The following is a 23,661-nucleotide window of genomic DNA, read 5'->3' on the forward strand; positions in this document are numbered from 1 at the left end:
GGGGTACTTACTGTGAGGTGGGTCTCAGGAACTCAGGAACGTGGAGGAGCTGCAGCGGCAGGGGGAGCAACCTACCCTTGGGTCAAGGGTCGCTACCACTGTCGCGCAGCGGCCGCCATATGAGGTAGGAGGGGGGGGAGGGGTCAGGTGGGGGCGAATGGGAGCTGGGGGGCGGGGGCGTGCAGGAGGTCGTGGCGGGAAAGCGCGAGGGAGGGGGGGACAGGTAGAGTGAGAAGAGCTGGGGGAGGGGGGTTTAAGGGTGGAGGGGGGTGAGTGTTAGGAGGTTTAGGAGATAAGGGAGAAAGATAGGAGTAGGGTTGAGAAGATAGGGGAGGGGGGGTTGTAGAGGTGGGTGAGGGTGAGAGGTAGAGTGAGAGGATAGGAAGATAGGTAATAGAGGGGGTGAGGGAGGGGGGAGAGATAGAGAAATAGATAGAGAAAATAGATAGATAGGGAAATCGATAGATAGGGAAATAGATAGAGAGATAGGAAGATAGGAGGAGGTGGAGAGTGAGGGAGTTAGATAGTGGGATAGAGAGATAGAGAGATAGGTAGATAGGAGGAGTGAGGGAGGTAGATAGTGAACGGGTTAGATAGGGGAGATAGAGAGGGGGATGCAAGTGGGGGAGGGGGATGAGGCAGGAGCAGGAGGGCAGGCGCGGGGAGAAGAGGACGGAGGAGGCAGAAGAGCCGAAGTCAGAAGACAAGAAGAACAGAAGACAAGAAGACAAGAAGACAAGAAGAACAGAAGAACAGAAGAACAGAAGACCGGAAGGAGAGAAGAAAGGAAGATCAGAAGACCGGAAGGAGAGAAGAAAGGAAGACCGGAAGAACACAGAAGAACACAGAAGAACACAGAAGAAGATACAGAAAACGAAGAACAGAGGGCAGAAGACCACAGAAGAAGATGAGGAAGAAGAGAAGTAGAGTGAAGACGGGGGAAAGAAGAGTACAGAAGAAGATTACAGACGAGGAGCGAGGAGGAAGAACAGAAGAACAGAGAAGAAGAAAAGAAGAAAAGAAGAAAAGAAGCAGGAGCAGGAGAGAGGGTGAGTAGCGCGGGGCAGAGCGAGGGGCTGGGAGGGGGGGGGTACTTACTGTGAGGTGGGTCTCAGGAACTCAGGAACTCAGGAACCTGGAGGAGCTGCAGCGGCAGGGGGAGCGACCTACCCTTGGGTCAAGGGTCGCTACCACTGTCGCGCAGCGGCCGCCATATGAGGTAGGAGGGGGGGGGAGGGGTCAGGTGGAGGCGAATGGGAGCTGGGGGGCGGGGGCGTGCAGGAGGTCGCGGCGGGAAAGCGCGAGGGAGGGGGGGGGACAGGTAGAGTGAGAAGAGCTGGGGGAGGGGGGTTTAAGGGTGGAGGGGGGTGAGTGTTAGGAGGTTTAGGAGATAAGGGAGAAAGATAGGAGTAGGGTTGAGAAGATAGGGGAGGGGGGGTTGTAGAGGTGGGTGAGGGTGAGAGGTAGAGTGAGAGGATAGGAAGATAGGTAATAGAGGGGGTGAGGGAGGGGGGGAGAGATAGAGAAATAGATAGAGAAAATAGATAGATAGGGAAATCGATAGATAGGGAAATAGATAGAGAGATAGGAAGATAGGAGGTGGAGAGTGAGGGAGTTAGATAGTGGGATAGAGAGATAGATAGGTAGATAGGAGGAGTGAGGGAGGTAGATAGTGAACGGGTTAGATAGGGGAGATAGAGAGGGGGATGCGAGTGGGGGAGGGGGATGAGGCAGGAGCAGGAGGGCAGGCGCGGGGAGAAGAGGACGGAGGAGGCAGAAGAGCCGAAGTCAGAAGACAAGAAGAACAGAAGACAAGAAGACAAGAAGAACAGAAGAACAGAAGAATAGAAGACCGGAAGGAGAGAAGAAAGGAAGATCAGAAGACCGGAAGGAGAGAAGAAAGGAAGACCGGAAGAACACAGAAGAACACAGAAGAACACAGAAGAAGATACAGAAAACGAAGAACAGAGGGCAGAAGACCACAGAAGAAGATGAGGAAGAAGAGAAGTAGAGTGAAGACGGGGGAAAGAAGAGTACAGAAGAAGATTACAGACGAGGAGCGAGGAGGAAGAACAGAAGAACAGAGAAGAAGAAAAGAAGAAAAGAAGCAGGAGCAGGAGAGAGGGTGAGTAGCGCGGGGCAGAGCGAGGGGCTGGGAGGGGGGGTACTTACTGTGAGGTGGGTCTCAGGAACTCAGGAACCTGGAGGAGCTGCAGCGGCAGGGGGAGCGACCTACCCTTGGGTCAACCACTTTAGTTCCATGTGGGTCCTTGATCCTCTCCCTTTTCATTGCTATCAGTGGACATCGTTTAATACCACACATTCTTGTGCTTTCTTTACATGTAGGTAGACTCCCACATAGTCACCTATGGCTACTGTGATAAATTCTACCACCAAGATGGCCGCCGCATATGCTATTGTTAGTCCATTTTTGATTTCCACGACCGACTTCGGTCATTGGCGAGTTCCGGGTTAAACGTGCGTGTTCGCGTTCCTGATTCCGGCTATTTATAACCCCCCCGGGATGCTGTGCAGATGTTTTCAGGCACGCGACCCTGGGTAGGTTTACTGACATACCGGAGGAAGATTTGAAGTAAGTTTAGTTTTGTCCCGGTGACGATCGTTTTATTATGAATGCTTTGACAGCCTTTCACTTCCCCCACGAGCCTGTGACAGCGGAGACCCAACTAGTCAACTCATTTGATGTTCACTAACTAGACCACTCAGAATTGCTTAATAGTGACTCATTTCTCTTGTGTGGGGAACAAGTATTTCTATGTTCTAACACTGGCTTTAGAAGCATGGACTGAGGATTTAGTGACCACTATAAATTTTTCATTTTTTTAGCATATGTTGTCTTTTACCAGACGTGCTCTAACGGAGCCTAGTCTTACCCTGGGGCATGGTGCTTATATTTATTTATATATATGTTTACAGCTAGATTCATATCAGTATTTTTGAGATCCGTGTGGGAGTTTAACTCAGTGTTTTTCTGTACACGTTGTCCTCGTAAACTTTTTTTGAACCATTGACGAGTGTGTATCCTTTCCATGCACTATAACATCATATTTTTCCACATCTAGTATATTCACTTTGGTTTGAGGCTTGCGCGTTCCTAGGATGCCTTATCTCTACTATGGGATGGTAAGCTCTCTGTGTCATGTTTATTGTGTCACACTTTGTTTTGGGGTGATTACTTTTATCACTTTTCCTTTACTTTGTAGACACCATTGTACGTCTATTTTTCTATTTTTCTATTTTCATGCAGGGCGACCTACTGACCAAGTGACGGTGACAATTAGTCCTCGTTCAGTAAGTGACTTTCCAGCACTTATTTATTTTTATATAATCAGAAGAAGTAGTCATTACGGTCCTGATGAAGCACCAAGGGATCATTTCTAGACCGCAGAGGCGCGAAACATGTTGACCACACTATGTTAGGACTAGGTACACTACCTTTTTCCTTTCCATGGAGTGCAGTGGGACATTATTCCCCGTATTAACTCCTCTTGTTTCCCTTTTTTAATCTTGGCCTGAACCTTTTTCTGAGTTATTAAATCATGATGCCTAAGGCTCAGAGTCAATTTTAATCCGTTGTCTATCCCTCTCTTCCTATTGTCAGTACTTTTTGCAGACCTTATCATTTCTGCTGTATTATTTTCAGTTGAGTACCACCACCTTGTGTGTGGTGGTCCGCCAGACATTTCAGTACTGGTCTGACGAGGAGATAGCCCAATGATAATGCTTAGCATCCTAGTGGATGCTTGAGTGCTCTCCTGACAATACTGACACTCCCTCTCCCTGCATGTACATATATTGGAACAGTGTACTATTTCTACTTTCATATCTAGGTTTTGGGAGACCGTACACTGGACCACAATTTTCCCAGCCCCCCTTTTTTCTTTGATATATTTTATTATTGCCTGGCATGGTCCTGGTGCATGGGTCAGACGACTTTGGTGTAATGCTGCCCCAGGCACTTTCTGCTATGCTGTATGGGAGTGTCTGATGATAAGCACTTATTGGAAAGCAATCAATGAAAGATTGGGACAGGTGGTAGGTAGACAGGTGCAACTGGACCCCAGGATTGTCCTTCTGAGAATGATGCTACAGGATATATGGTGATGAAGAGTGATGTAGCGTACCACTGGAGAGATGGGCAGCCCCCCTCATCATGAAATGAGTTAGAGGCATGGATTGTTGTGCTAAAATCAAAGAGCTAGCATAGAAGGCTCGTAGGGTGCACAAGAAATACCTTAAAATGTGAAGTCCAAGGACTGGCTTAAATAGAACCTTGTAAATGCATTGTGGTATACGTGTGGATGTGTCAGTTACACTGAACTGTTTGACTTGAATCATTGTTAATGCACAAACAAACCTGCTGTGGTAATTCTGTCATATGGGACTTTTAGCAGCCAACTGCACGTTTTATCTTTGTTCTTTGTATGGTACAAAAGTAATTTTAAAAAAGCTATCTAAAGTCAGAGGGGAACAAAGTCCAGACAGGATTCCAGTAACAGTTTACATACCTAACAAAAAACAAAGGTCAGTCATAACAGTTAGCAAGACTTTTTACTGCCTGCACACAGTTAGGGAAAGTTCCTGCATAATTTACTGAGTTTACAAAAAAGGTGCCTTTGACATCTATCCGACTACCACTGACTGACCACAAGATGTGTGTGGGAATTTGGGGCCAGATGTATCAAAAAACGAAATTGCATTTCTTAAATAGCGAATTTTAAGAAATCGCTATTTAAGAAATGCAAAATGGTATGTATGAATTTTGCGATTCGGTAATAGCGATTTCTTAAAATTCGCAAATGCTATTACCGAATCGCAAATAGAGAATCCGACCCTATTTGCACCTATGGGCCTGTTGCGAATGTTTTTGCATTTCCTAAATTGCGAATTCCAGTTAGGAATTCGCAATTTAGGAAATGCAAATCCCATGGTGCTGGGGGATTAAGGCCCCCTCTGCTGCCCCCCAAAAATATTTTTACGGACATGTGAAGCACACAGATGCCTTAGGGGCATGTGTGCACTACATGTCAATTTTAAAAATGCATTTAAAATGCATTTTTAAAATTTGCACATGGTTACCACCAAACTTTTGTTGGTGGTAATTGCATTTCCTAAATGCCCAATTCGCATTTAGGAAATGCTTGATACATGTGCTTAAGAAATCGCAAATAAGGATTCCTTATTTGCGATTTCCTATTTAGAGAATCGCAATTTGCGACTCTCTAAATGGGGTCGCAATTTTAATGTATCGCTATTTTAGCGATTCCTTAAAAATTCCACTGCAAATGCCTTTCATACATTCTAAAAGGCATTTTTGCATTCGCAAACGGCCGAATGTTGCAATTCGCACCGTTTGCGAATGCAAAATCGCTTGATACATCTGGCCCTTGGTTACTAAGGCCCATATTTATTCTCTGTTTACACTGGATTTGCGTCATTTTGTTTAACGCAAATCCGGCACAAACTTAACTCCATTTTTATATTTTGGCGCTAGACCTGTCGAGTGTCAAAATATTGGAGTTAACATCATTTTTTGCCTGCGGAAAACTACCTTGCACAATGAGATGCAAGGTAGGCGTTCCCGGGCAAAAAATGACTCTAAGGCCTTTGCACCTTTTTTATCCTCCCGTGCAAAAATCACTCACGGGAGGAGGAGGGCCTTAAATAATGGGGCTAAGCCTGTTTAACACCTGGGTCAGGGCAGGCATTAGGGGACCTGTGGGCCATTTTCCATTGTCAGAGGCCTTGGAAACAGCCCACAGGTGCCCCTCCCTGCACCCAGGGACATCCCCACCCACACCCAGAGGACACCTAAGGATGGGGAACCCATCCCAGTTAAGTCCAGGTAAGTTTTTTTATTTTTTAAAGTGCCATGGGGGGCCTAACTTGGGCCCCCTACATGGCACTGTGCCCTGTGGCCATGCCCAGGGGACACAAGTCCCCTGGGCATGGCCGTTGGGCAGGGGGGCATGACTCCTGTCTTTACTAAGACAGGAGTCATGTCCATGGGGGTTGTGTGTAAAAAAATGACGATAGTCAGGTTAGCGTCATTTTTCTGACTCTAACCTGACTAGCGCCATTCGTTGATGCACAACCTCCTGTTTCCCCTACGCCTCCCCCACCCGGTTAGCGTAATTTATTTTGACGCTAATCGGGCCTTACTGCTGGCTAGCGTCTTTCCTTACATATGACGCCTGGCTGGTGTCCAGGAATGGAGCTAGCCGGCGGTAAACTTTTTGGCTCAAACCTGCGCTAATGCAAGTTTGCGTCAAAAAGTATAAATATGGGCCTAAGTATTTACAAAAGCAAAGAAGAGATAAGGGAGAAGCTAGTGGCCTCAGTCGATAATCAATGTTATACATCCCTGCAAGTGGTACATGGTCTAAAACTTGTTTGCTTATTGGTTCCTTTACTGTCAGTGCAATACACGTTGAATATTCCCATAGTAGTAGGGCAGCACCAGTGATTCTCACCCAAATTGGGAAATTTTGATATTCCTTCCCTCATTTAAGTTGATGATCTCATTACACTGAATCAAACTCCTATCGGCCACCGACAAAAACCTTATCACCTAGGAACATATTCTAGGAATGTACCTTGTAATCAAAATTGCTAAAGTAAGATACAAATCTATTCAAAATGTGTGAATTCTAAATTTAAGTGGTGATTTGAGGCATTACTGCTGGAAGTCATCAATGAGTATAAAAAGGCATATTGGTTTCCAGCACGTCACACAGGGCAGCGCATACCCATGAGTAGTCAATGTTGGTAAAGTCTATTGGAACAGTGAAGATAGTGTTGCCATGCTTCATTGTAGAACAGGAGAAAACGGGCTATTAGAAAGGTGTGTAGTGAAAATTCCACTGATGCCTCCCTGGGTCTGATTACAAGTTGGGCAATTAATTCTGTTACATGCTTAAGCCCCTGTTTATGCACGAGTCCAAATTACGAGTTTGCTTTTATTTAACACATCCTAAATTATCAGTTGCTTTAAATAACCCACAATTCGTTGAATTATAGCAGGTCAACCCTGCCAAAAATTAACAAGGGAAAACATACAGTATTTACCATATCATAGGGAATTTGGTGTGTTAAATGCCAAAATCCCATGGTATTCCCCACAATCTCATAATAGGTGTTTTATAGTGCACCCAATAAATAACATAACCCATGTTATTGTTATTTATCAGGGGCTATAAATAACGCCTCAACTTGTAATCAGGCCCTATATGGAATTGAATGTTTGTATCCGGAGTATCATTTGAACCGATATGAAATAGAGGGGAAATTATGTTAGAACATTTTAGCCACGCCACTGGGATTGTCTATTAAAACAATACGACTTGAAATAGGCATGCTTGGTATCTTTAATAAAGGCCATGTGCAAGTTCTCAGGTTCTTCTACCAGTTGTCCAAGATCCCAGATTCAATTGAATATACGTGGGCTGTAATGGAATCAGCATGAGATTACAATTAATTTATTTTTTCATTTATTTAAAGTTTTTTACTGTGCGTTTAAGGCCCTAGAGCACATGAATGCTTTTCTTACAAGACTGCACTCAGTATACAATATTAGGGGGCCTAAGGCAACACTTGAAAGCAGCTGAAATAGAACTGAGCTTGCAGTCCAACACAGCACATTGTGTTGCAATTAAGATTATACTACCCATCAAACCACACTGATAGACTCTTCTTAGCTTTAATTGAAGGCAAACCTATAAGGAAATGTACTTAAACTAAATATCAAGGGGTCCTCTTTTGGCCAAGGATAAATGGTCATGGAATAGGGAAGAAGCTAATGACAGATTGCGCCCATTATGTTCAAAGTGTATCTAGGAATTCCCACATGTCCTCTTTGTTCGCTCAACAAGGGTTCTTCAGCCTTGTGGTTTATGATGTTACTAGGACCCTTAATGGCAATATTGCACCACATTACATGGTTCTTCATTATGGCCCATATTTATACTTTTTGATGCAAAACTGCGCCAACGCAGTTTTGCGTCAAAAATATTACCACTGTGCGGGCGTCAAATTTATACTTTGACGCACAGCAGCACAAACCACAGGTGTAATTCATTTTTTTTTACGCACACCGCAGCGTCACGCCGTAAAGGAAAATGACATTAACGCGGCGGAAATGACTGTGAGCCGATTTACGACATCCCAAATCGGATATGCAGCGTTTTTTGACACAAGAACGTCAAAATTCCCCGCAAACACAGCCATTTCAGCATAGGAGAGCCAAAATGGATTCCAGATGCCTGTACAGACCCCAGGTGTTACGACTCGGTCGTCCCATCTCTAGGGGGCACTGTACGGGGACTGTCGGAAGCCTGGGAATCACCTTGAACAGTTATCTAGAGTTCCTTGCTGACTCCGGTTTGTTTCTCTTCTGGCCGTGGTATGCTTGTGTAGTACTACATTTGCTTCCTGGGACTGCAAGTTCCATAATGCACAGCCTGGTAGTCAGGAAAGCCTGGATTCTGTTTCCCATTGTTTTCTATGGGAGAAGTCCAGTTGCTCCTTTTCACCGGATCCTCTCCTCCAGGACTTGCAAGTATCTGAAACTACACACACCTGAGACCTCTCCTGTGCATCCCAGCTTGGAACTGCTTATAAGCAGCCATTTCCTCAAGATCCCTGTGTGCATTGGAGTTCAATTTCTTTGTGTTACAGACCCTTTATCGGATGGTGTTCCAGTTTTGTTCCTGTTCCTGATCTGTTCCAGCTTGAAACTGTTTCCTGTTTCTCTGCCCTGCTCCTGATTGTTCCAGCCAGTGTCTGCTCCCTATCTCTTAGCCATGTACCTGTCTGTTTCCTCCAGAACCCGCTCCCTGTTTCTCTGTCCTGCTCCTGCCTTGTTTCAGCCTGAACCTGCACTCTGTTTCTCAGTCCTGTTTACTGCTTTTTCCTACTCCCTGTATTCCAGCCCTGTCCTTGCCTGTTCCAGCCAGAGCCTGCTCTCAGTTTCCTAGTCCTGTCTCTGTTTGTCCCAGCCAGAAGTTTGTGCCCTGTTTTCGAGTCCTAGTCCTGCCTTTGCTTCAGCCTGAGCCTGTTCCCAGTTCTTGCCTCTGCCTCTTAGTTTGTTCCCTTCTGTTTCCATTTCTTCTTGGTTATTTGTGTCTGGTAAGTGTTCTATCAGTCTTCACCAGTGTATAAGTGTCCTCCTTTGTACTGGGGTTGGCTCCTGGTTTCCAGGAGGCAATTCCAGCCCCCATCCTTGTCCAGTGTTATACGTTGTTTTTCGTGCTTAACAGTGACAGTGTGCTATTGCTGTTTTCTCAGGAATCACCACTGTGTTTCCAGCTGGACCCACAAGAGCGTGTCTTGTGTATGTAAGTACTTTCCTTGTTTGTGCTCTAGGGTCCAGAGATAGAATCACTTCTGCTGCCTCCTTTCTATGGGGAAGGCAGGGTGACTATCTGTAAGAGCAAACTGCACAGAGGCATTGACATTCCCTGTGACTGTGGGAGGTTCTGCGCCTTACTCTGTGTACAACCCCAGCGTGTTTGTCCATTAGTAATCTGTTTCCTGTTTGTTCACACAAGGGTTTCTCTGGTTTTATTTTCCTGTGCCTGTCCATAGCTGTCCTTTCCGTGTATGCCTTTAGCTGCTCTTCTGCCCCAGTATACTACCTCTTTAGGATATTCGGTGACCTCAAGGGGTGTCCCAACCAAAGTCCTGATCAGACCCACCCGAAACCGTGACACCAGACCAGGAACCAGCCAGGAGGACCCACACAAGACCCATGACAGGGGGAAGAAGAAATGAAAGTGTTGCTTCAGTGCAGAGGAGCAGGAAATCCTGGTAAAAAAGGTGACGGAACACCAGCACCAACTGTTAATCACCTCTAAATTGCCAATCAGTAGGAGAGAGGCAATATGGCAACAAATTGTTGACAAGATTAACAGTGTGGCAGAAGTATGCAGAACAGTCATCGAGTGCAAGAAACACTGGCATGACTGCAAGCGCAGGACCAAGGAAAAGATGGCCAGGAACAGGAAGGCAGCACTGCAGACTGGAGGTGGGAGTCCAGCACCCCAGGAGCCCCTGGACCACATGGAGGAGATGGTGGCAGCCGTCATCCCTGAGGAGAACGTCACAGAGATTCAAGGACAGGACAGCGCAGACTACCAGGAGACAACGCACATGCAGGGTAAGTCGCATGGGGAATTAAAATGCACTAATGTCAACTACAACCGGGCGGGGGATACCAACTACAAAATGCATGGAAGTCATCATATACATGGAGTGGCATGGGTAAAGGGGTACGGCATGTGGGCATGGCCTGTACGGAGAAAAGGTGGGGCACACCATAACACAAAACCAACAACAGTTCCATGGGGGTATGCTGCCATGCCAACGATGTAGCAAAGGTAAAGCCACGCCAGGAGGGAAGAGCACAACGTCAAACTGACATCCTGTCACACGTCAGCCACTACACCCCCTACATTAACTAGGGCCCAATTAACAACCTCTAGCCATACCGACAACTAGAATGTAACAGTGACAACATTTGCCACTACCACCTCCGCTGTGTGTGCAGCTCAAGTACCCAATGGCAGTAACGTCCCCATGGATCATACACACCTAAATTTGAGTGTTGAGGATGACAACTTTAACAATCCCCTGAAACAAGATAAATGTTCCAGTCCTGTCAATTATGAATGCCGATAGTTGCCGCAAACATCAGCCAATGTCATCAACATTAGGAGCTACACAGCACTAAAGCAACACCCATGCTGCATATGTCAGGGTCCATCCTGTGCCTGGGTCACAATGCAACATCCCAAATGTCATACTGCTCAGACAACAGCATTGAGGGGGAGGACACATGTAACTGGTCACTGATATACACCTGCACAGTCAGAGGAGGAAAGGGGACACTGCTACAACTATCAGGGTAATCCAATGTACCACACATTCCCCAACATCAGCTGTACACATTACCAATGCTGACATCCATATCGTGCCATAACAATGCTATGCATAGTATATGCTACATTTCAACTATATATAAGTGGATGTGAAAGATCAGAGACTGGGGCAGGTCCAGATTGTTAAGTGTGCTGCTAGTGCCATCAGAGCACCCACAGCCAGTGAAAGGTCTCACCATGAGAATGGATGTAAACGGAGGGTTGAGTAGGACAAGAAGGTGGCAAATCACTGTTTTGCCCAAACCAACACCTAGAGGAGATGATGCTGACAAGTCAAATAACTTACCACAATACATGTGACGTGCAGGTGGGGCATAGGCCTGGGAGAATGCCCATCTGAAAGACTGGAGCAATGAACAGGAAACAAGATCACAATGTGAAAATCATCACAAGGCAGGCATGTCACATCACCAATGCCACAACACAGACACACTAACTGTCACCTATTTCATTGCAGAGGACAATGGTTCTCCTGCCGATATGCCTGTCCAGGACTACCCTGATGACATGGATGACGAGCTGACACACATTAGCCACCAGACCCTCCAAGATGTCCTTGGAACCCTCGAGACCCCACCTTCAGTCACAAGGAGTAGCATAGAACAAGCAGCCAACACAGAGGACCCACCCACCACCCCAATTGTAAGACCTGCCAGCTCCGATACAGCTGATGACTCAGATGACACAGGCACCAGCTTTGAGAGAACTGTAGTTGGAGTACAGCGGGAGCTGGCCAAGGAGGTGCGGGTGGGGATGCAAAATATGGCAGCCAGCCTTGAGGGGGTGCGTTCGTGCATGATGTCAACTGACAAACAGGCAGCAGCTATGCAAGGGCGAACAACTAGCTTGCAGGAAGTAGAAAAAAGACTGAAGAAAATCAGCACAGCCGTAATACAGTTGACCCAACACCTACAACAGCAATCCTGTCAACGCGTGCACGAATGCAACATTGAACCCCTGAGGGCCGACCTGGCTGCCTACCATCGTGATGTGGCTGCTATTCTTAAGAACCAGCAGATCCTCCTTGCATCAGTACTGCCCTTAAGACCCTCACAGGTAGTAGCTACCGGGATGTCTGACTCCACGTCTTCAAACACTGAGGTGTGTGTTGCCCCTTCACAACCACCACCACCTAGGACAGAGGAGGCAACACACACATCAGAAGAGGAAGACATGGAACAGATCACCTTCACACGTAAAAGTACCCGGAAGCACTAGTCCCTGCCACATGGCCACCTATTACCAAGGTCCTGCGCTTCGTAACATGGCAGTCTTGCAACAACTGTACTCAACCACTGTTCTGCAAACCACTGTATATCTTGTCAACCTGCCTTGTGACTGTCTCTCACTTACTCATTGGCAAATCCTGTCCCTCTGCACTGTCTGACACATCACCCCAGCATGTCAAATGCATTTTCCTTTAGCACTTGTGTAGGATCACAATGGAAGATGTCAATCTAAAGGACTCACAATCATGGACAATGTACATATAGCACTACAGCACTTTTCAATACATAGCACTTACTCAACCACTTTGTCTCTGTGTAATGTGACACATCAACCGTTCAGCACACCACTGAATTCTGCCTCCTGTCAAATTACATAGCTTGTCAATACCACTGTCCTGAAATAATGTAGTCTGATAACTATGCACAGTGGCCTGGATTCTACCATACTCTGCCCTTCCTGAGGGTAATATCTGATGAAAAGCTAAACTATACACCATAATTCTGTGTTGGACAGAATAATGCTACCTCAAGGGATATCTAAGCCATTAAATAGTGCCTGCAAAATGTTGCCTCCATGCAAAACTAACACATATAACATTGCCCACAAATCTAAGCGAACGGTCACCAAACTGCTTGAATGGAGGTGTCTGAGTTTACATCCAAATAAGTAATCATGCTGAACAGTGTAACAAATGATCTATGTGAGTCATGAACACGATACTACAAGAGTGCTTAATATCACTCAGCTTATAAGGGTTTCCTTGAACATCAGACTGCAGTCAGACATAACACAGTGTCCCCAATACCAAACCTGGAAGCACTGTATGTGACTTTGAAAACATACTTATTGAAAAAAACATGTTGGGATCCATAGTAACTGTGATTGTTGGTTGCAATGAATGGTCTAATCTTTGCAAGGTTGCTTTGGGGTAGCTGCCAATGTTACAGCTAATTTGGGATTTGTTTGTAGCAAAGGACACAAATTGTATTACAAAAGAAATCATGTACACTCATGCAAAGGCCCTGATCTACAAGCATGTCACACATACTGTAAAGGGTTTACTACATATTTATTAAACTGTAAAAACAGAAAAGAAAACTCGGGGAAAAGTCTTACCTACCCTAATCTACCCTAACTACTCATTACCCACAACTGTCCCTAACTAACCTAAGCTAAACTTACTTATCACATGTAACGAAACGTTCTAAACATCAACCCACCACCCCTCTTATGAGACGGGACACATGGAGGACAACAGATACTAACCTAAACACATACTATCCTATACTAAACAAATATATATTTGTTTGGAATTTTTTTATTTTTTTATATATATTTTTAAAACAGACAAGAACCCCAACATAGCCCCACACCCACCCACCCACACACTCAAAAAGAAACAGTAGAAATAATCAGGACCCCCCACCCACTAACACTAACTAAACTAACAGCCTATACTAACCTAACACTAAGCCCCCTAAATCCACAAAGTATAAGAATAAGGAAAGAGGAGGGAGGAGAGGAAATCATGTCCATCAAAATGTCTATAGGTTGGCCCTCCGGAGGGTTCGCTTAATGGACTGCACCCACCGGTTTATATGTCGCACATCCTGCCACAGACGACTCATTTTTCACAGGACGCAGTCCAATTTACGCTGCATCTCAACAAAAGCAGCAGGGTCAATAGCTGCAGCTGGGGTGGTCTGGGTGTCAGCTGATGAAGTGTGGGGCCGTGTAGTGTCCATGTCTGTGGGCTACCCTGCAGGTGGTGCTGTACAAGGGCCTGGAGCACTTGCTGATGTGGTTGCTACAACGGTCCCAGCTGTTGGTGGTGCCACCTGGGTGGTAGTGGTGGTGGTGCTGGTGGTGGCTTTGGTGGGCAAAGTGGGGCCGCCCTGTGGGAATGCCCTCCAGGCTCCGGAGGCCCGTTCGTCCCAGTATCTGCGGGCCATTCTTTGGTACCCAGACTCTACCTGAAGTATATGCTGGTACCTCATTGCCCGCCTTTGGAATTCCCGCACCTGGATGGGTGTCATATTTGCAGCTGTGAAGACAAATCGAAAAAATAACATTAGGAACTGCATTGTGTGAAATGGCTCAAGAAGTAAATCAGACAATACATCTACTGTACTTGTAACAGCTCATATCATCATACAGATCATTGAATGTCCCTGAGGAAGTACATGGCAGGCCAGCCAACAAAGGTTCTATCACACATAGCACATCCAAACCCTACAAGATGGGTAACAACTGGCATGTTTTGGCATCAGAGTTCTGCCAGTTGTCAGCTAACAATCATGCAGCACATCCTCCGCCAATACCAGGGCTACAAATGTCATTGTACGGGATGGAAATCTAGGGCCACATGATCTGCAAGTTGTAAATGGACTTGCTAGTGTAGTACTCATGTGGGAAAAATGAGTGTGTATACTAGGCTCAGACAAAAGATTCACTGATTTTCATGTCTGTGTACCAAACTTGTATCATCAGTCCTAGGTACACTATTCACAAACCCATGCCTGTGTTTGAGGGTGGGGGGTGGGGTAACAACTAACAATTTCAAACAACATGGACACCCAGGAAGCTTATGAAAGCTGGACATGTGTTTGGCTCTACACACACACCACAGGTACGGTGTATCTACAAATAGGAGACGGCAAACCCTTGACCAATCCCAGCGCCACACATGTCTGGAAATGGAGACCTTTGTCCACATCATATACTTCCAGTAAGCCATGACTTACAACTAACACGGAGATGCGAGAACACCCCTGGCCATGATTTGCATGCACACCTAGGCCATTGCACTCAAGTGCCACATACTCGTAGCACTACATGTGGAGCTACATGCTGCTAGGAAGTTCAACCTACAGTTTAATAAGTACATTAGTGAATAGGGAAGCCGAAGTATGTGGGTAAGCATTTAGCAGCCCCATTCTGGGAGAATGTGGGTCGGACAGGCTGACTAAATCACAGATTAGGTCCAGTGTGACTCTTGCTGATACAAGTGTTATCCACATGACTCATCCCCATTCACATTGCGGGCCGACAGGACTGACCTAGAATCCCTAAATAAGACAATAGGATAAGCATTGGCCAACTCTAAAATGGTGATAAAATGAAATCCTACTCATAGAACAAGACAAATGATGGGCCAGCGCATCACACCTTGCTATGTGTTCAACACACAGGAGTCCATCACACATCACCAGCAAACACAACACATAACAGACATATCAACACTTACTGGAGTTGTCTGGGTCCTCCAATGAAGCCACCTCGCCCACAGTGTAGGGTGCGGGTCCACCTGTAAGGCATGGGAGGGAGAAATGTGCTCTAATTCTGTGCACTGTCCAACAATTCCTAAGACAAATACTATGTTTGATTACATAAGTAGGTAAAGCCACTCAGACATGATGATACGGCATCTGATATAGCATGGCTAACATGTACATACCATTGGTCTCCTGTGAATTTTACCCACATATCTGCACACATGCAGTGGCCCTAACTATCATGTGGTGGCAAACATGCTCCTTCATTAGTGAGCAGACATAATAATGGAGTGTATTCGTCTCATCATGTGTACCCAAGAGAGACATCCAATGCCACTTTCCTTGAGGAGTGCATTACCATTCAACCAGCCATTGTGGCCATGACAAATTTATGACACACAGGTACAATGTACAGAGGGGCAGGGACAGTTGTAAGCCCTCATGTTGTTACATTTTCTTCATTTGATGTGGCCCAGCTATGATGAGTTGCATCAACCATAGAGAAAGGAACCCATGTGCATACCTTTGGCCAGCCATCCGTAAACGAAAGGTGGAACAACAAACACCATATACCAGTCTAAGATGGTAGCTGAGGGCACCTTGAACTTTTTCCCTATGTCTCCAAATCCAGATGTGACATGTATCCGAAAAGACGAAGGGCCACAATAATTCCTAAGAATTTTTTAATTTCCTTGATCGCTTTCCTTACACACTCACCAGACACACATGAGACATATGTTTGGGCCACATTGCTATCATCAATTGACGTGAAGCCTGCACTAATTTTCAGCCTCATGTTGTGTTTCAAAAGTCAGTCTAGCTGTTGCGTCAACAAATGTTCGTTATGATTTTGAAAATCTATACCTCACAGGCAAATGTGACCTATCTCTATACTTAATTGGCTCCTGATTTGTGTTGCTGTTTGACACAAAGGCGGCACCAACTTACATTAAGCAAAAGTATTCAGTAAGTTTGCAGAGCACTTGCTTCCTAACAGCTAGCAATTGTGGTCCTTAACATAGTCCATGAATGACCCTGTATGTTTCCAAAGCATTCCACACACTCAACAACATTGCCGGCAGATATTGTACAAATCATCTGATGTCACTACAGAGCATTTAATCATGCACATTTACATGATTTGTACTCCCCAACAGGGCCACCAATCACAATTCCCAGGTGGTCCAGCAGATCTTGGTCCCTGGAGATGAGGTCAGCCCAGCGGTGCTTCAGCTGGTGGTCATTCCTTGGGGTCCGATAGACGCGTTGCAAGTGATGCTATACCTTTTCCCACCGGAGCCTCCGTGCCTCGGTGTGACTGAGCCACAACACTCCTGTGGCAGTGGTGGACCAGCAGACAAGGCAGCACGTGGCCACATATTTCCAGTGATCAATTGCACAGAGGTGTCTGGTTCATATGTGTGGTCCAATGTTGATCCTGTATATTTTTAGGGGTCTATGTTGTCACAGTTACATCCAGGTCCCATCATGAGTCAGTGGCGGCTATTTCTGTATCTACTGAGTATCCTTCGGAGATCAATGGAAGTAAAGACGATGAGGTCATGAGAACCTACATGGGGATGGTCCCACCCTGTCACTGCAGATGTGTTATGAGACTGTCAACAGGGCAACCGTGGTGTGCTGAGTGAGATCATATCTCAGGAGTCATGATCCGGCAGGTGTCATTACAAAATTTGTACACAGGTTGGCCTGTAAAGTTCCCACTGCATCTGGGAACATCATAGTCTCTGTGTTGATTAATCTTGCAGCTATTCAGCATGCACAGGCCATCAATATGTTGTGAGCAATCTGATTCAGCGTGTGGACTGTCAGGGTCCTAACTTGTGGAATTTTCATGCACATTATCAGAGGTTGCTGGTTCTGCTGGAGGCACCTTACCCAATCCCTGCATACGGCCCTGGTACACTATCACAATTTGTCGTTCATGCATACATGATACCCAGACAAGGGATAGGCCATGATTTTGGTATTTGGAGACAAATTTACAATTATGGTACAATAAAAAAGCAGATGATGCTATACAATGTATTTGAGTATGCATTGAGGAAGCACCTGACAAAATACCCCCTGAGGAATGTGAGGTTTGGGAAAGCAAGTGTGTTACATATGTAGACACAAGGAACCTTTAGGGTAACGCACAGACAGGTGCCAGTCAGGCTGACAGGATGCAGGGTCCAGCAATTTCACACAGTACATACTCAGTGGTCTGACTTACACTGGTCGGAGGAAGAACAAGACAGTTGACATGGAAGACTGTGTTTGTCCTGTGTTTTGGAAGATGACACATAAACCCAAGGGCTGTGTTACACGGCTTATTTTTCTAGCAATGCATAACCGTAATCGACTAAATGGTAGCTTCTATGTTGTTCCAAGCATCTGCAAGGGCAGTGCATGTTCAAATGGGTGGTCTGCATGGAGGTGCTCACAGGTGTGTGCTGCATCAGTTTCTCACAAGTCCTGAAGGTGAGATTCTAGTTCAAATGGCCAACAGTACATTTCACATGGGAAGCAATCTACAGCTGATAACAAGGCTTAGAAAGTACAAGCCAGTGTATTAATTGACCTGACGTCCGTGCAGTCAGATGTACTATGACATTGGCATACCATTGGAAAAGGGTGAAGCACACTGGATTACTATTGTTAGTCTGTGTGTGGAGAGGAGGGAATATCTGGGTACACATTACCATATTACCATTCCAGGGACCTCTTCATACAGGTGGGGTGAGACCAGGAGCATGGGTGTGTCAGGAGTTAGGACATGGGCTGACATATACATGGAATGTCCTGTGCGCAATGCTTGTCATAGGTGTGGCACTTGTGCTGTCTATGTTCTGCTTATATGGAACTCTAGTCACAGATAGTCCTTGCAAAGATAGGTGCTGTATGACTTACTGCTGTCAAGGGTCTGGTCATACATTCCTGTTACCAATGCAATAGCACATCCACTGCCTCATGTATGAGGCAGATTTTTCCCTTATAGACTGATGGTCTCTTAGTTGTGTGCCATATGCTGCGATGAACCATGTTGCCAAAATGTATGTGTGAAATAGGTGTGGGCCTCTGCTATTGCCCTTCAAAGGTGAAATGTACAGGATATATGCCATTTACAGTGTGTGTGAATGTGACTGTTGAATTATACGCATTACAATTTCTTTGGAATTTTCTGTGTCCTGATCGGTATATCAGCAATGCTTCATGAGGCTACACTCTTATTCTGATAGTTAGAGATAAAGGTGAGCAAAAACTATTACCCAGATCATGAAATGGTGATTATTATCGGTGTTTATTTACATATGTTGCTACAGTGGTGATGGTGGGCTGTCTCAAAAGAAATTGTTCACAATATGTTGGCGCCTACGCAGTCCAGCAGCTGTGTTTTGTTGTTCCCCCTCATGTTGCAGGCCAGCATCCTCCTCTTCCTCCTCTTCAGGCTTTTGTGGCTCTGATTATAATAGGGGAATGTTCCTTCATATACAAATGTTGTGCGGGATGGCACATGTTAAAATTATCTTACAGACCATTTCTGGTGAATAGAGGAGGCTGCTACCAGTGATGTCGAGGCACCTGAATCTCGACTTGAGGATGCCGAAGGTATCTGCTGCAGTGCTTGGGTTGCCAAATGGTGTCATAATCCATGGCTGGATCCCATACCCCTGATTAGCTGAAAGAGAAAATGATTGGGATCATGTTGACGTATCTTACCCCATTCATATCACCTTGCATGGCAGTAGTTGTCCTGTGTTGTCTGTGGCTCTTTTGTGTTATTGTGTTGATTGCTAGGCTTCTAGGATGTACCATCTGCATTGGGTTGTTTCCTTGGCTGAACGAGTGTTTGCCTGCTGACCGGTTTTCAGCAGTATATTTTGAGATTTGCTATAGTGTGCACTCCCTAGCATTGTGACTTGTGATACAGGTGTCCCTGTCTCTCCACTGGGGTGAGATGATAGTTCCATACACAGATTCAATTTGACAGTGGTGGTAACACGTTAGCATCTATGTACCCTGGACATCCCATACCCTTAGACATATGCAATGGATTAATTTAAACATCAGTGAGACGCTTATATTTTGCAAGGTGACAATTAGCCAAACCTGTCCACACGTTCTGATCATTGACGTATTGACATTAGACTGTACACTAATTTCAGATGTGTGACACGTTCACTACAGACCTATCAAACATGGCTAGCGGTGTCACAACCTCAGTGTGTTCCTGTCCACATGTTGCTGTCGTGGTGTATGTGTTGTGTGTCCTAGAGGGTTGCTGTGCAGTGTGTATATAAGTAGGTTTCTGTACTTACCAACAAGTAGTCCATTGCCATATCGTCCATCCTGGAAGTGTTGATTGATGGTAGAGTGACGGAAGATGAATGAGTCATGGACACTTCCAGGATACTTTGCCACAATATTGGTGATCAGTCCTTGGCGATCCACAATGGCCTGCACATTGATGGAGTGTGTGTGCTTCCTGTTGCGGTATAGGTGTTCAGTTGCTGCAGGTGGCTCAAGGCGTACATGTGTGCAGTCAGTGGCACCAAGGTCGTGTGGGAATCCATTAATGAGGTAAAACCCCTGTTTTGTCTCCTGCTACATCTGCTGTGTGTTTGGGAAGCAGATGTGGCGGGTGTGAGTCCAATGATGGCATCCAGTACTTTGGGCAAGAAGGCAGAGAATGATGGCTGTGATATCCCGGCAACCTGGGTGCCAGTAGTTTGAAAGGAGCCACTTGCCAACATGTGAAGTACAGCTAGCAGCTTGGTTTCTTTTGTGATGGTGCGGGTGTCAGCAAAGTGGGTGCCCACTGTGGCTCTATGTTGCGCAGCAGCTGCTGAATGGCTTGCCAATTCAACCTGTACCTCTGGATGATGTCATGTTCCCTGAGGCCATGAAGGGTTGTCCTGGTGTGAAATATCCTCTCCTGCCTTTTGCGTTGCCTTTGGGGTCTCTGCTGGTGTTGTGGTAGCTGCTGTTGTTGTTGCTGGGCTCTGCGTCTGCGTGCACGCTGGATGAGAAGCACCTCCATGTCTCCCTTTTGCTGCACCTCCATGTCTCCCTTTTGCTGCTCTGCTGTTGCTTCTGTGTGTTCTGATTAAATACAGGTGTGTTTGCCCCATTTTAACGCCTGCCCGGACCCAGGCGTTATTTGTTGACGCAAATCGGGCTGTGCATCATTTTCCGACTCCGCCTCCCGGCCGTGCAGGATTTTTGCCGGGAAGCATAAATACGACGCACGGGCGTTTAAGTCATTTTCTGGACGGGAACGCCTACCTTGCATATGATAACGCAAGGCGGTTTCCCACATCCAGAGAATGACGCACATGGCGGGATTTTAACGTCCTCGGGCGTCAAAGTTTAAATATGGGGCAAGGTTTGTACCGAATATGCGTCAAAATCTTTGACGCACATTCGGCGCAGACGGAGTATAAATATGCCCCTATGTATTTTATACACTGACATTTGTTATGGAGCTGCTGCAAGTATTTATGGGCTTCACTGATCATCCTCATTTACAGTATTCAGACTGCATGCAGCTGGGGTGCTTCTCTGCTCTACGCATAATCAGCACTGTGAAACACTGGGTTGTTTGTTGAGCAAGTAACTTGATTTCAAGGTAAAGAAAGATTAATCGCTTAAATAGGGAATAAAACAATTAACCTCATTTGAGAGTGATGGCATTGATTATTAGATAGGGGTTTTTGTTAATGTTGATATTGATTATAGTGATGTTGATGGTTCAATGGTCTACTGCTTAACTAGGACACTCCATGCGATCCAAAAGGTTCATCGACCTATACGCATCCCCTTGTGAGTTTATTTACTAAGGACAAGGTGCGCTAGCAGTTTTTGGTAGCAGCTTGATGGTTAGTTTCCTTGGGTAACTAGTTAAGTGGTAACTAGTGGTTATGGTAGTAGTCTAAGTTAGGTTCAGTTGTTTATGAGGTTTGAATTTTGTTTTTCTGAAAAGGCAATGGCAGCAAAGATGATGTTCCCTTAAACCCAGAAATGAATTTCCCAGATCCTGGATCCTGTTGGTAAGGTTGGGTATGTTCTCGGTGCAATTTTGAAATAGTATGAAAGAGTAGTAGGTTGCACTTGCACAGGCTTAAGCAAACCGCAGGTGAATTATGATGTATGAGAGGTAAAAGTAGGGAGTCTGCGTACTCCAGTTAAGGATTAGTAGGAGTGTGCGTACTCCACAGTGTGAGAGTAGGGAAGTCGTCGAACTTCATATATGTGTGGCGCTTTGTGCTCAGAAATTATCCACGTGGTTGTTGGTGATGCACGGACCCTGCGTGGTCTAAAGACTCCGGAGTATATTGACAAGTGTAGAAGACACTTGGTTATATGTTGCAATCTGTCTGGTTTAGTAGGTTGATCGGGTGTGGTCAACAAGTCAGTGTGTGTGGTAATTGAGTAAAAGAAGCTTCGACTTCGATTTGGCGAGTCCTATGTGTACCAGGACAGACCCATTGATCAGTTGAGAGTAAAATTTGCAGGTCGAATTTTGCTTGCGAATGTGGGGGACTGAGAAAGAGGAATAGCTAAAGAGCCCTAAAGAGCCATTAGTGAAAGCCCGTAAGGTCCCTGAAGCGATTGTGTCCTTTCCTGTAGTAAACCAGCAGGCTTGTTTTAGTTATTGGTTGGTAAAGGTGCTCGCAATAAAATAGCATTGGTTGAGTGAAATCGAGTTGAGGAAGACAAGCCTCAAGACTTTGTCAGCCGCTATGTGTCAGTGTGAGGTCAAAGTGTGCCGCGCTGGGATAGGTTTGCTTGGTAAGAAGAGCCGCAACTGGATTGGCAGCCGTCCGTGAGAGGCAATTGGTAGAGTAAACGGGTAAAGGGAATCTTGGGAGTAAAAGTCATTTCATTTATTGAATTAATAGTAAATAAAAACAGGTAAAATGAAGTTTTTCAAGGCGTTTAAGAGTGCAATGAGGGGAGATTCTTACATTAAGGCATCAGTAGGGGAGCCGACCCCCCCCCCCCGGAGGATTCTCCGGCGTATTTTGTAATGGCAGAGAGAGGTGTAGCTCCGTGTTTGTGGTTAAAGCAATGGATTAAATTGACAAAGAATCAAGAGACTTTAGCTTTTCCGGAACTCGGAACGTTTAATTTGAGAATTTTGGATCAGTTGCGATTATCATTGTATGATATGAAGCCATTACCGAGACCAGCACAGTTCGAGGCTTTAGCAGTCTGGGAGCTAGTGGCGAGACAGCAGCAAGAGCTGAAATTTAATAGAAGGGTGAAGAAAGTGGAAAAATCAGTAGCAGAAGCTAGATGGGATTGGGAGCAAAAGAGATGGAGGATGGCGACAATGCAAGAGATTTAAATGTTCCCAGCAATTACACAGAGAGATGAATTGGAAAAAGGGGATAGTGCCAAGGAAGAAGAGAGTGAGGCAAAGAAGAAAAGGAAAAAAATCTTAAGTAGACGATGATGACTCTGATGTCGAGGATCTTATCACGCAGTTGTTAAGAGACAGACCTCCACCTATGAAAACCTATGCAGGGGGTCCGGGTACTAGTGCTACAGCCCCTCCTGCTACTCCTGGAACATCCCAGGGAGCTGTGGGAGCTGTACAAGCAGAAGGAGGACAGTTGCCAGGGGTAGTACAGAGTACACCTGTTGCAGGGACTAGTACTGTAGCTCAGGCTCAGATGCATCCACCTTCAGTACAGAGAATTTATCCAGATGTACCAGTTCTTGAGACTGTGTCGAATATCATGGTGCCAAGGGAGCAGGTGCTTCCAAAGCCAATATTGATTCAGACAGACCCGACACCAATGTTGTTACCCTCAGCACAGGCGCAAGATATGTCGAAATTTACCCCTTTGACAGGAATTTTGACAGATTTTACCCCAGTTATGAATCAGGCAATGGGAGTATCTCTCGCACAAGGTGCAGGTGCTAGGGCAGCTCCGGATGCAATATCGCTACCGGATACTGTTGGTCCAGCGGTACCTTTGCATGCACAAAAGAAAACAGAGACAGGAGAACAAGGTGACATGTCACAGAGTCTTGTAAGAAGGGGAGTGAGAGATTCTGCACAGTTGACATCGTCCCCAGGACAGGCTATTACTGAACCTAGACCTTGTATGGGTTTTAGTCCTCTTGTGGCATCGCCAGATGTGGTAAATGTCTTGAATGCAAGTCAGAACCTGAGACTTCTGACA

At 45.7% G+C, this 23,661-nt stretch overlaps 1 long non-coding RNA gene across 3 annotated transcripts in view; it reads left to right on the top strand.

Moving 5' to 3' along the window:
• The window catches only part of LOC138296617 (uncharacterized), a 98,284-nt gene that overhangs the window by 68,061 nt on the left and 6,562 nt on the right, over positions 1 to 23,661 (top strand). Inside the window, exon 4 of one of the 3 annotated variants that reach the window (XR_011203873.1) lies at positions 3,269 to 3,312. The exons of the other annotated variants lie outside the window; for them this stretch is intronic. This is a non-coding gene — a long non-coding RNA (uncharacterized lncRNA). The remainder of the gene's footprint in view (positions 1 to 3,268; positions 3,313 to 23,661) is intronic. 3 annotated transcript variants of the gene reach the window in all.

This window comes from Pleurodeles waltl, chromosome 5 (assembly GCF_031143425.1).
Source record: "Pleurodeles waltl isolate 20211129_DDA chromosome 5, aPleWal1.hap1.20221129, whole genome shotgun sequence".
In the NCBI taxonomy this organism is placed as follows: domain Eukaryota; kingdom Metazoa; phylum Chordata; class Amphibia; order Caudata; family Salamandridae; genus Pleurodeles; species Pleurodeles waltl.